Genomic DNA, 6,217 nt, shown 5'->3' with positions numbered 1-6,217 from the left:
CTAAAAAAAACATGTGTATTCTGCATCACCACTTTTGAAAATCGGGTCATTTTTTTGCTATCTCTACGAAACGGGTAACAGTATCAGTTCCCGTTTCAAAGTTTACATTGTTCTTCAAAATTAGGGTGGTTTGGCTCCCAACTCGAGATAAACTGTTTTCTGTCACTTTCACTAGCCTGACTACCTTCTAGTAGGGAAGCTTGGCTCCCAACTCAAGGTAACTTGTATTTTCTCTTTCACTTGCTTGGTTGCCTTCTAGTACTCTTGACTTGGTTGTTTGTACCTTCACTTGCTTGGCTGCTTTTTAGAAGGGGGTTGTTTGTACTTTCAGCTAACGGAGGGATATTAGAATGGAGGGGTAGTAAATGAGGAGGATTTACCTACTGTAACTCCTCTCCCTTGTTCCATCCAAGTTTTTACCAAGGTCTTTTACCATAGTTCCTTGCTTTTACCTTTTATTCCTGCATTTCCCTTACTTTTATCCTTTCTTCCTACATTTCATGCACATTGGACCACAAAGCAAAATATTCAACTCTAACTCGTCCCATAAGCAAAATATCATCAAAAGTATGCAATAAGTTGTGAGAATAGTTGGTTTGACTAAGCTAGGAGGTGAATTAAGGCCAATTAAGGCCCATATAGTTACTCAATGATGAGGCTCATCACCACCCCCTACTGAAAGTGTTGCTCATCCTCTGAGCAACTTAGTGGCTCTGGTAGCCTCTCTAACATCCCATGTTTCTGTTGTGATCTTTTCTTCTTGTTTACAGGAGCCTGCTTGCCTTTCTGCTTCTTCCCACAGCCTCTTTTCCTCTTTTATTTTCTGATCTTCAAGCTGTGCGGCAGTGTGTTCCATCTCCTTTAGCAAGCATTTATATTATCAACTCTTAGCAGCCTATACATATCCTCAAAATGTGAAATTGATTGCTCTTGGGAAGCAAGATATCTAAGTGCCAGCTGAGGATCATTTGTAATTAGATTATGGGTGCTGATTAGGGCCATGGGATTTAATTGTTCAGCTCTGATGAAAAGAGGTTCATTTTGTTCTCTGGCCAATGTTATTTTCATCTGTGCAGCCCTTGACTCCTCATGGTTCATCCATGATGCCAAAGCCATTAATTGTAGATCTCCTAGCTCTGCATTAAGATCCCAAATATTCATGTCTGTGAAAGCCATGTTATGCAAGTAAAACTTGGCCATTTTTCCCCCATCCTTTAGTGCACTTTGATCACAAAGATCAATAAACTGTCTGCAGTCCTGAAATGGCATGGTGCTCCTTTGTGCCAGTGTTTTAATCTAGAATTGTAGCCATTGTTCTTTGAGGGAAAAAACGTAGGATTTTAGCTAGCATCCTATACTGGATGGCCTCCAAGGAGAGGCTGGCCATATATGCTAGTTGGTCTTTCTTTTCCTATAGTTTTCCTCTATGTTTTTATTGTCTTCTTCCTTTTGTTGTTCTTTCACATCTCCATCAGTTTCTTTCTTTGCTTCCTCCTCTTGTTTCAGCATCATCTTCCTTGTCTTCTTTCAGCATGTTCCTCTGTATTAGTTTCTTCTTCACCCTTCTCATCCCCATCTAGCTTTGTATCTTCTTTTTCTTGTTTTTCCTCCTTCTCACTGACAGAAGGACTAACACCATAGATGAAGGTTTTGATGTCATCCTCTGCTGGTAAGTCATTGAAGATTATTCATGTTATAGGGATCCTGGGGTTTAGGAGGGAATCCTTAATGAGGATTCTGATCAAACCATGGTGAGACAACTCTTGGGAATTTCCTTTCTTTACTTTGTTGTTGTAGTCCATGAGTGATTGCATCAGAAAATAGGGTATGTTGAGTCTTTGGTGAACTGGTGTTTCTACCCCAAATCTTAATTCTTTAAGCATTCTAAAATGGTAGCCATAAACAATATTATATCTACCCTCGCATGAGATATACTTGATGAGCATATTGTTTGCGGGGCTTGAAGAGGAAATGAGCAAATGCTTGAGAAAACAAAGTTTCTTGTGTATGTAATCCACTAGATTTTTAGAGGAAACTGGCCACCTTTTTACTTACAAACTAACTACCTCTTAACCTTTACAACTTTTGATCAAATGATGCATATCAGTGAGTGAGTAGGATACTTACCTGTGGCCTTAATGATGCGTTGCAGTTGCCGAAGATCAAAGGTGCTGCTGATGGTCATTCTTCTTCCTCTTCTGCTGTCCGTTGATGGTGTCTATGACTGCATATCTAGTGTTGTTGTTGTTGCTTCTCTATGTGACTGAAGATCAGATGTTTCTACTGTTGTTGGTGTCTGTGACTGAAGATTAGATGTTGTTGTTTTTGCTATGGAGCTCCTGGATTACCACTTGGCAATGTTTGGTGGAGCTTCTTGATAATTTCTTAATCATGTTGTTGGCTGGTGCTATGAGGATGTTGCAATGAATGGACAGAGGGAGTAGGAGTGTGTGTGGATGCAGGGATGATGGTAATGGATGAGGTGAGGGGTTAGATCATGGCTAGAATGAATTTTGGGGATCAAACCAATCTACTACTTAGGGGATCTTGTAGAAAACACAATCTTCACCTGAATTGAAGCAATGAAGTGAAAAACAATGGAACTGATGGAGGGATGCATGGTAAGGAGTGAAGGAGATGAATATATGTGAGGTAAGGTTCCCTTTGGATCTTTTCTTTTCTCCTTGATTGTCTTTCTCGCCCACCTGCAAATAACAATTATGTTTTTTTTTTCTTTTTCAACCCATTGATCGCCTCATGGATGTTTTCAATCAATGAGCCAATCTGAGGCACCTCAAAGGAGGTTTTCACCTTAGATTTTTATTATTTTCTTTTTTATTTTTATTTCTATTTTCTACCCTACCCTACTTGAAAAACAAAATCACTTTTAAGTATAAGAATACTTCCAATGGAGCCAAGTGCACATCAAGATGACAGACAAGATGATGTGGGGGCTTGAAATGTATGCTTTGCCATGTACCTAAATTTCAGAGACCAAATGATTTGGCTTTGAAAGGATCAAGAATATTTGAGGAAGAGAGTGATGTTGAAACTTAGTGACTGTCTGGAATCATACTTTAATGTAGTTGTGATATCCCTGGTCCACTTGTTGATTTGGATCATCTTGGATGTCTTCTTCTTTCATGACCTTCAAATCTTCCTCTTTTTGTTGAGTGTTCTCTTGAACATATGGAGGAATTGATGGTAACCATGAGGGAGCTTTCTTCATTTCTGATTTTGTTGTCTGTTCTTCATCAACTACAGCCCATGGTTCTTTGATCTTCTCTTTGGAATCTTCTTCTTATGTATGTTGTCTTTCAATGATATCAAGAGAATCTCTCTTTTGCAATACTCTTCCTGAGCTATGGTGAATACCATTGATCTCAAGAGGAGATGTTTGGAAGTGTTGTATCTTAGCATTCTAAGTGGGCTGAGCTACTTCAATGTGTGGGTTTGGAAATGGTGGTACAAGTAGTTGAGTGAGAGTGTATAGTTGAGATGGATGTGGATGAGATTGTGGTTGTGGTGGAGGTGAATGGTAAGGATAACATGGCGTTGGTATGGAGGATATTGAGGAAAATACTGAGGATATTGTGGATGGCTCCCATAAGTTCCTTGCCAACCTTGTTGCCAAGATTGGTTTTGGGGTTGTGATGGCCAATGTTGCCAAGGAAAAGGTGTGTTCCAACTACTTGGAGGTGGATGTGCATAAGCTTGAAATTATGAATTTGGCTCTTGCATCATATCAGGTTGAATAAGTTTCCATGGTCCTCTTGGAGCTACATAACATTGCTGCATTGGAAATGGACTTGATACATTGTCCTCCTGGTGAACTTTCTAAAAACCTTGGTAATGATGGACAATGTCTAACATCCTGTGATTCTGCAACACAAATATCAGCATTTTCTTTTCCTTCATCTTGCATTCTTAACATTTCTACTTGTTTTGTTAGATTGCTAAGAATTTTTGTTTTAAAATCATCAAACAAATTTCCAAGTTTAGCTTGATTTACCGATTTTGATGTTGATTTACCTACTCTTGCTTTTCCTCTTGATATGTGTTTGCATGCTTCACAAATTTCTTCAAATGATAATTAGTATACATCACCTCTACTCATTAGATCAAGGAGATCAATACACTCATCCCTAATTGTTCTAAGCAAGAGAGTTTTTAGTGTGTTGGATCCTAAATGATGTAGTTTTGCCCTCTTAACATTATACATGAACCTCTCTATTAGATCCTCTAGGCTCTCATCTTCTCTTTGATTCATTCTAAGGATTTTTTCTTTAATATTATGATCTTTATATTTGTCTAGAAATGCCTTTTGCATATCATTCCATGATCTTATTGAATTAGTCCCTAAGCTCATGAAGCATCTAAGAGCTCTATCCTTTAAAGTTGCTGGAAACAATCTCAGATTTTGAGTTTTTGATAAGTAACCATAAGATCTACAAACAATCTCAAACTCAAAGAGAAAGGTTTCCGGATCCTCTGACCTTAAACCATGAAATTTTGGAAGAAAAGATGGAGGGATGTTCTTCATGTGCATGCTACCATCAATATCTTGAATGGGAAATCTAAGAGGATCTTCCTCATTGTCAACATCTCCATCCATTTTTTCTTCATTATTTGTCATCTTCTTCTTCTACCTGCAAGAGTGAATGGTGATGTGGCTCTCACTGCACCACATGATCAAATGGGGGGGGTTGGGTTGGTGTTGGAGAATTTTTTTGTTTTTGTTTTTATGATTGAATGGAAAACTATAATGCAATGAAATTTTATACTTTTGAAATTAAATATGCCTAATGCATATATATATATATATATATATATATATATATATATATATATATTGTAGAAATGAAATTGCTGATTGCAGAATGGAAAGGAAAGTAGAAAAATGACAAAAGAAAGAAAGAAATTAGATTACTTTTGCAAGAAATAAACTAATAGAAGAAAATTGAAGACTAGAAGTAGAAGAAAAGAAAGTTAGAGACTAGAAATAGAAGAAGGAGCAGTAATTCGCATCCTACTCTGACACCCTCGGCAACGGCGCCAAAAAGTGATGAGGCTAGGTATTGCAGCAAGAATGTTGTAACTCCCAGGGCTACCAGCTTTACTTATCAACCCAGGGTTCATACAAATTTGGAGGTGACTATGCTATATACACAAGTATAAGTGAAGGTATTGCCTGTTGTCACTGCTCATCTGGCAAGAGACCCCAGGGGTTCCAAGCCAGACTTCTATAGGGTCAGAAGAAGCTTAATTCTGTGATGGAAGAAGAGAAATTCTATTCTAAAGGAGAGCTACTCTACTGCAGTAAGGGAGAAAACAATCATGTAATGCTAAACTCACCAGACCCTAACTAACCATCTAAATAGTTATGCTAAGCAGAATTACTAAAACAACACTAATCTAATGCTACTATCTAAGTTGCAGAAGTAAAAACATCAAAACTAGACTAAGGGGTAAGAAATGGAAACTAAGCTAAGTCTGTGTTTAAGCAAAAGAGCAGTCGGAGATCAAAATTGGTGAAAAGAGGACGGGATGGAGCAACAGCGCCAAAGAACCGTTGGATTAGGTGGGTGAAGGGAAAACGAACGGCTGAGATCAGATCGCAAGAGGGTACATAGGTAGATGGGCGAACATGGTTAACTAACAGGATGAATGGTGGAGATTATATCACGGGCGTTTGATTGAATAGATGAACGAACGGGGACAACCGGATATGGACGGCTGAGATTATATCGCGCAGGTGGAGTCAGGAGATGGACAGACAAGATTAATCGATAGAGGGATGGCAGAGATTAGATCACGGGCAAAAGAAACGTGTGGAAATGGTATCAGGTGATGCGATGGCCATCAGATTAGGAGACAGATTGACAGTGGAGATTGGAGCACTTAAATGAACGTGCAGAAATGAGGGAGTGGGTTTGGAGGACGGTAAGCAGTATTTCATGTGCCCTCAAAGCTGTAAGCAGTTTTCTAAAATTTCACGCGATTAGCCTCCCCAGTCGACACGTAGCACAGGGAAACCACCCATTTCGCTTGCCCTCGAACAGATAACGATTGAACAAAAATCCACGCGATATGGCACGAAAGTCGTTGGCTCAAGCGGGGCTGACTCAACGGTGGAGATTGGCCAAGCTAGTTGGCAATCGGGTGAAGCGACAGTCGTCGGATCAGGTAAGGCAGATCGATGGTGGGGACTTAAAGT

This window comes from Pinus tabuliformis, chromosome 9 (genome assembly GCF_031772625.1).
Source record: "Pinus tabuliformis cultivar Carrire ecotype Pingquan chromosome 9, CPIR1, whole genome shotgun sequence".
In the NCBI taxonomy this organism is placed as follows: domain Eukaryota; kingdom Viridiplantae; phylum Streptophyta; class Pinopsida; order Pinales; family Pinaceae; genus Pinus; species Pinus tabuliformis.
Note: the sequence above shows the minus strand (reverse complement) of the source record.